Source organism: Ranitomeya imitator, chromosome 2 (assembly GCF_032444005.1).
Source record: "Ranitomeya imitator isolate aRanImi1 chromosome 2, aRanImi1.pri, whole genome shotgun sequence".
NCBI classification, from domain to species: domain Eukaryota; kingdom Metazoa; phylum Chordata; class Amphibia; order Anura; family Dendrobatidae; genus Ranitomeya; species Ranitomeya imitator.
The window spans coordinates 323964159-323972377 of NC_091283.1; positions in this window are offsets into that span (position 1 = coordinate 323964159).

An 8219-nucleotide genomic window follows, 5' to 3' on the forward strand; every position below is an offset into this window, starting at 1 on the left:
TCTATGCTAGATTTTTAAAACTTGGAACATGGACAAAACAGAATTCATTGTCTTTCCCCCATCTCACGCGACCCCCCCAACGAACCTATCCATTACAGTAAATGGCTGCCCACTCTCCCCAGTCCCACAAGCTCACTGTCTTGGGGTAATCCTTGACACTGATCTCTCCTTCAAACCGCATATCCAAGCCCTTTCCACTTCCTGCCGCCTTCAACTCAAAAATATTTCACAGATCCATACATTCCTAAACCAAGAATCTGCAAAAACCCTAGTCCATGCCCTCATCATCTCCCGCCTTGACTACTGCAACCTCCTGCTCTGTGGCCTCCCCTCTAAGGCTGGCATCACACTTGCGAGTTTTACGGACGTAAGAGCGCAGAAACTACGTCTGTAAAACTCGCAAAACATACGGCACAATTATTCTCTATGTCCCTGCTCCTATCTGCCGTGTTAAACTGATCAGTATTATACGGCTTTCTACGGCCGTAGAAAATCGCAGCATGCTGCGTTTGTCACCGTATTGCGCAAATAAAACGTCAATGAAAGTCTATGGAAGCCCCAAAAATACGGATTACACACGGACCAGCAGTGTGACTTGCGAGGAATACGCAGCGCTGTTAGAGAGAAAAGCCGGCAATTCCGTGCGGTGTACAGTAAAATCACACTGACAGCTGACATTAGAATAGGTAGAATAAATGTGTACACATAGAATAGGTATACAGAGCATTATACTGCCTCTGTACAAATCCCTAGTTAGACCGCACATGGAGTACTGTGTCCAGTTTTGGGCACCGGTGCTCAGGAAGGATATAATGGAACTAGAGAGAGTACAAAGGAGGGCAACAAAATTAATAAAGGGGATGGGAGAACTACAATACCCAGATAGATTAGCGAAATTAGGATTATTTAGTCTAGAAAAAAGACGACTGAGGGGCGATCTAATAACCATGTATAAGTATATAAGTGGACAATACAAATATCTCGCTGAGGATCTGTTTATACCAAGGAAGGTGACGGGCACAAGGGGGCATTCTTTGCGTCTGGAGGAGAGAAGGTTTTTCCACCAACATAGAAGAGGATTCTTTACTGTTAGGGCAGTGAGAATCTGGAATTGCTTGCCTGAGGAGGTGGTGATGGCGAACTCAGTCGAGGGGTTCAAGAGAGGCCTGGATGTCTTCCTGGAGCAGAACAATATTGTATCATACAATTAGGTTCTGCAGAAGGACGTAGATCTGGGGATTTATTATGATGGAATATAGGCTGAACTGGATGGACAAATGTCTTTTTTCGGCCTTACTAACTATGTTACTATGTTACTATGTATATATCAGTAGACACATATATGTATATATATTATCATTTCATCCAGCGCGATATAGCAGAAAGCCGGTAATTCAATTACCGGCTTTTGCTTTCTCCTTCCTAAACCCGACATGATATGAGACCTGGTTTACATACAGTAAACCATCTCATATCCCCTTTTTTTTTGCATATTCCACACTACTAATGTTAGTGTGTATGTGCAAAATTTGGCCATTCTAGCTAGTAAAATAAATAGTGTTGAGCGATACCGTCCGATACTTGAAAGTATCGGTATCGGATAGTATCGGCCGATACCCGAAAAATATCGGATATCGCCGATACCGATATCCGATACCAATACAAGTCAATGGGACATCAAGTATCGGAATGTATCCTCATGGATCCCAGGGTCTGAAGGAGAGGAAACTCTCCTTCAGGCCCTGGGATCCATATTAAAGTGTAAAATAAAGAATTAAAATAAAAAATATTGTTATATTCACCTCTCCGGCGGCCCCTGGACATCAGCGGGAGGATCCGGCGTCCGGCACGGCTTCTTTCTTCAAAATGCGCGCCTTCAGGACCTGTGGAATGACGTCCCGGCTTCTGATTGGTCGCGTGCCGCCCATGTGACCGCCACGCGACCAATCAGAAGCCGCGACGTCATTCCTCAGGTCCTAGAAGGCGCTCATTCTAGGACTTTAGCTGAGGAATGACGTCGCGGCTTCTGATTGGTCGCGTGGCGGTCACATGGGCGGCACGCGACCAATCAGAAGCCGGGACGTCATTCCACAGGTCCTGAAGGCGCGCATTTTGAAGAAAGAAGCCGTGCCGGACGCCGGATCCTCCCGCTGATGTCCAGGGGCCGCCGGAGAGGTGAATATAACAATATTTTTTATTTTAATTCTTTATTTTACACTTCCGATACCGATACCCGATATCACAAAAATATCGGATCTCGGTATCGGAATTCCGATACCGCAAGTATCGGCCGATACCCGATACTTGCGGTATCGGAATGCTCAACACTAAAAATAAAGGGTTAAATGGTGGAAAAAATTGGCGTGGGCTCCCGCACAATTTTCTCCGCCAGAGTAGTAAAGCCAGTGACTGAGGGCAGATATTAATAGCCTGGAGAAGGTCCATGGTTATTGCCCCCCCCCGGCTAAAAACACCTGCCCCCAGCCACCCCAGAAAAGGCACATCTGGAAGATGCGCCTATTCTGGCACTTGGCCACTCTCTTCCCATTCCCGTGTAGCGGTGGGATATGGGGTAATGAAGGGTTAATGCCACCTTGCTATTGTAAGGTGACATTAAGCCTAATTAATAATGGAGAGGCGTCAATTATGACACCTATCCATTATTAATCTAATACTAGTAAAGGGTTAAAAAAAAAACCACACACATTAAAAATTAATTTAATGAAAAAATCACAAAGGTTGTTGTATTAATTTATTCTACTCTCAATCCACTCACTGATGACCCTCGATCTGTAAATAAAAAAAAAAAAATAAACCAACAATATACATACCTTCCGAGGATCTGTAACGTCCAACGATGTAAATCCATCTGAAGGGGTTAAAATATTTTGCAGCCACGAGCTCCGCTAATGCAGCAGCTCATGTCTGCAAAACCCCGGAGAATGAAGGTAAAGTAGGCCAATGACCTATATTTACCTGCATTTGCGGTGAGGCGCCCTCTGCTGGCTGTTCCTAGATCGTGGGAACTTTCCTAGAAAGCTCCCAGACTCGAGTTCATATGAGGACAACCAGCAGAGGGCGCCCTCTTATGATCTCAAGCCAGGGAGCTTTCTAGGAAAGTTCCCACGATCTAGGAACAGCCAGCAGAGGGCGCCTCACCGCAAATGAAGGTAAATATAGGTCATTGACCTACTTTACCTTCATTCTCCGGGGTTTTGCAGACATGAGCTGCTGCATTAGTGGAGCTCGTGGCTGCAAAATATTTTAACCCCTTCAGATGGGTTTACATTGTTGGATGTTACAGATCCTCGGAAGGTATGTATATTGTTGGTTTATTATTTTTTTTTTATTTACAGATCGAGGGTCTTCAGTGAGTGGATTGAGAGTAGAATAAATGAATACAACAACCTTTGTGATTTTTTCATTAAATTAATTTTTAATAATGTGTGGGTTTTTTTTTTTTAACCCTTTACTAGTATTGGATTAATAATGGATAGGTGTCATAATTGACGCCTCTCCATTATTAATTAGGCTTAATGTCACCTTACAATAGCAAGGTGGCATTAACCCTTCATTACCCCATATCCCACCGCTACACGGGAATGGGAAGAGAGTGGCCAAGTGCCAGAATAGGCGCATCTTCCAGATGTGCCTTTTCTTTCTGGGGTGGCTGGGGGCAGGTGTTTTTTTGCCGGGGGGGGGGGGGGGGTGCAATAACCATGGACCCTCTCCAGGCAATTAATATCTGCCCTCAGTCACTGGCTTTACTACTCTGGCGGAATTTTGCATATACACACTACTAACATTAGTAGTGTGGAATATGCAAAAAAAAATGGGGATATGAAATGGTTTACTGTATGTAAATCATGTCGGGTTTAGGAAGGAGAAAGCAAAAGCCGGTAATTGAATTACCGGCTTTCTGCTATATCGCGCTGGATGAAATATTAATATATATACATATATGTGTCTACTGACATAAAATATATATATATATATATATATATATATATATATATATAATCAAAAAAAGAAAAGCAGCACAAAAAATGATACAAAAAGTGGACTTTATTGCCTGAGCAGGCGTGGCAACGTTTCGGATATAAGAATCCTTTTTCAAGCCTTGGCTTGAAAAAGGATTCTTATATCCGAAACGTTGCCACGCCTGCTCAGGCAATAAAGTCCACTTTTTGTATCATTTTTTGTGCTGCTTTTCTTTTTTTGTTATTATTACTGGAGGCCGTTTGGACTGCTGGTTGGGAGAGCTTTGCACACCATTTGAGGTAGTACTAGATGCTGTTCCTGTTTTTTATATATATATATATATATATATATATATATATATATATATATATATATATATATATATATATATATATATACAGTATACCGTATATACTCGAGTATAAGCCGACCCGAGTATAAGCCGACCCCCCTAATTTTGCCACAAAAAACTGGGAAAACTTATTGACTCGAGTATAAGCCTAGGGTGGAAATGCAGCATTTACCGGTGAATTTCAAAAATAAAAATAGATCATTATTTCCCCATAGCTGTGCCATATAGTGCTCTGCACCGTTCATATTTCCCCATAGGTGTGAACCATATAGTGCTCTGCACCGTTCATTGTGCCCCCTAGCTGTGCCATATACGGTGCTCTGCACCGTTCACTGTGCCCCATAGCTGTGCCATATACGGTGCTCTGCACCGTTCACTGTGCCCCATAGCTGTGCTGTGCCATATACGGTGCTCTGCACCGTTCACTGTGCCCCATAGCTGTGCCATATACGGTGCTCTGCACCGTTCACTGTGCCCCATAGCTGTGCTGTGCCATATACGGTGCTCTGCACCGTTCACTGTGCCCCATAGCTGTGCCATATACGGTGCTCTGCACCGTTCACTGTGCCCCATAGCTGTGCTGTGCCATATACGGTGCTCTGCACCGTTCACTGTGCCCCATACATAGCTGTGCTGTGCCATATACGGTGCTCTGCACCGTTCACTGTGCCCCATAGCTGTGCTGTGCCATATACGGTGCTCTGCACCGTTCACTGTGCCCCATAGCTGTGCCATATACGGTGCTCTGCACCTTTCACTGTGCCCCATAGCTGTGCTGTGCCATATACGGTGCTCTGCACCGTTCACTGTGCCCCATACATAGCTGTGCTGTGCCATATACGGTGCTCTGCACCGTTCACTGTGCCCCATAGCTGTGCTGTGCCATATACGGTGCTCTGCACCGTTCACTGTGCCCCATAGCTGTGCCATATACGGTGCTCTGCACCTTTCACTGTGCCCCATAGCTGTGCTGTGCCATATACGGTGCTCTGCACCGTTCACTGTGCCCCATACATAGCTGTGCTGTGCCATATACGGTGCTCTGCACCGTTCACTGTGCCCCATTGCTGTGCCATATACGGTGCTCTGCACCGTTCACTGTGCCCCATAGCTGTGCTGTGCCATATACGGTGCTCTGCACCGTTCACTGTGCCCCATACATAGCTGTGCTGTGCCATATACGGTGCTCTGCACCGTTCACTGTGCCCCATAGCTGTGCTGTGCCATATACGGTGCTCTGCACCGTTCACTGTGCCCCATACATAGCTGTGCTGTGCCATATACGGTGCTCTGCACCGTTCACTGTGCCCCATAGCTGTGCTGTGCCATATACGGTGCTCTGCACCGTTCACTGTGCCCCATAGCTGTGCTGTGCCATATACGGTGCTCTGCACCGTTCACTGTGCCCCATAGCTGTGCTGTGCCATATACGGTGCTCTGCACCGTTCACTGTGCCCCATAGATGTTCCACATAAATTTGTGCCGCCGCTGCCGCAATAAAGAAAAAAAAACACATACTCACCTCCCTTGATTGCAGCTCCCGGCGTCTCGTTCCGGCGCCTCCATCTTCCCGGCGTCTCTGCTCTGACTGATCAGGCAGAGGGCGCCGCGCACACTATATGCGTCATCGCGCCCTCTGCCTGAACAGTCAGAGAGCAGAGACGCCGGGAAGATGGAGGCGCCGGCGGGGAAGATGGATCGGCGCCCGGCGGCTGGAACGAGGACAGGTGAATATGCTATACTCACCTAGTCCTGGCGATCCTCGCGCTGTCCCCTCCTGTCTTCGGTGCCGCAGCTTCTTTCTCTATCAGCGGTCACCGGCACCGCTGATTAGAGAAATGAATAAGCGGCTCCGCCCCTATGGGAGGTGGAGCCGCTTATTCATTTCTGTAATGAGCGGTCCCACATGACCGCTGAAGAGAGGAAGAAACTGCAGCGCCGAAGCCCGTGGGACGGCAGGGACAGCGCGAGGATCGCTGGGACTAGGTAAGTATACCTCAGCGCCCTCACCCCCTCACCCGCCGACCCCACCGCTACCGTGACTCGAGTATAAGCCGAGGGGGGCACTTTCAGCCCAAAAATTTGGGCTGAAAATCTCGGCTTATACTCGAGTATATACGGTATATGTTGTTTTGTTTTTTTTTTTTTACACATGGATCCCTTGTATAGCCATATGTCGGTTTTGCAAGCCTGCGATAAAAGCACACAGTACGGCTGCCATACGGATTACATACGGAGGATGCCATGCGCAAAAAACGGTGACACACCCTGCCTACGGAGGAGCTACGGACCACTAATTTGGGGACTTTTCAGCGTATTACGGCCGTAATATACAGACCGTATTTTCATACGCTGTGTGTGACGCCGGCCTTACACTCTCGCACCCCTCCAATCTATTCTAAACTCTGTCTGCTGCCCGACTAATCCACCCGTCCCCCCCGCTATTCCCCAGCTTCTCCCCTCTGTCAATCCCTTCACTGGCTCCCCATTACCCAGAGACTCCAGTACAAAAGCCTAACCATGACATACAATGCCATCCACAACCTGTCTTCTCCATACATTTGTGACCTCATCTCCCGGTACTTTCCTGCACGCAAACTATGATCCTCACAAGATCTTCTCTACTCCCCTCTTATCTCCTCTTCCCACAATCGCATTCAAGATTTCTCTCGCGCATCACCCCTACTCTGGAACTCTCTACCACAACATATCAGACTCTCACCTACCATTGAAACCTTCAAAAAGAACCTGAAGACCTACCTCTTCCGGCAAGCCTACAACCTGCAGTAACCACTGATCGACCAAACCACTGCACGACCAGCTCTATCCTCACCTACTGTATCCTCACCCATCCCTTGTAGATTGTGAGCCCTCGTGGGCAGGGTCCTCTATCCTCCTGTACCAGTTGTGACTTGTATTGTTCAAGATTATTGTACCTGTTTTTATTATGTATACCCCCTCCTCACATGTAAAGCGCCATGGAATAAATGGTGTTATAATAATAAATAATAATAATATGTGATTAAGAGTGGAGGGTAAATCTGCAGTAACCACTGATTCTGGCAGGTCCCTAATGCGTAGAGTGTTTCATCTTCCGCAGTTCACAGTCATCCTGGTGAGATTGGATATTCATGATTATGGGTAGAGTGGACTTGTATTGTGTCTTGGAGAGCTGTAATGGTGGAAGAGGTATTATATTCTGCTCTATAGTGTCCATTCTCTTTGTCAGGGTAACCACATCAGATTGCAGTTTTGCGAATTCCTATTTGCAAAATTCCTAATGCTATATCACTTTTGTAGGGGATACTTAGGACTAAATCATAGAAAATACCCTAAAAAACTTTATTAAGTATCTAAGTATTAAAAAGGCCACCAACCTGTGGCTACACCAAAACAAACAAAAAAACACACACCGTGGAAAAGCTGGTGTATGGGGAGAGGAAATCCCTATAGCGTATCTACTCTGATCACTGCCTAGCAGCGGGGGTTGGCGCCCTAGGGGGAACGTTATGGCGCCCCCGCTCAGCGACGGCTAACCCTAGAATCCCTGGATAGCCCTAATAGTACCAATGGGTCCCTCTACCCGCACAATGATAATATGCTAAAGGTACCCCTAATAGGCTAGACAGATGACACACCTATCAATAGGGAAACCTACGCCCCAACACCGTGAATATAAAAACAATAATGAGCACATGCAGTGGGCAAATGACGAGCATGTAGAGCACAAAGTACTAAGTTGATTCAGCTCAGATAAACGGCTTACTTAGTAATAATTGCTACAGTTAGCCTGAGTGGTGGGTCAATCAGTAGCAAGTCCTTCAAATTCGTTACTGGGTCACATGAATGGGCCCCCTGCCCGATATAGAGTGACCTAACATGCAAA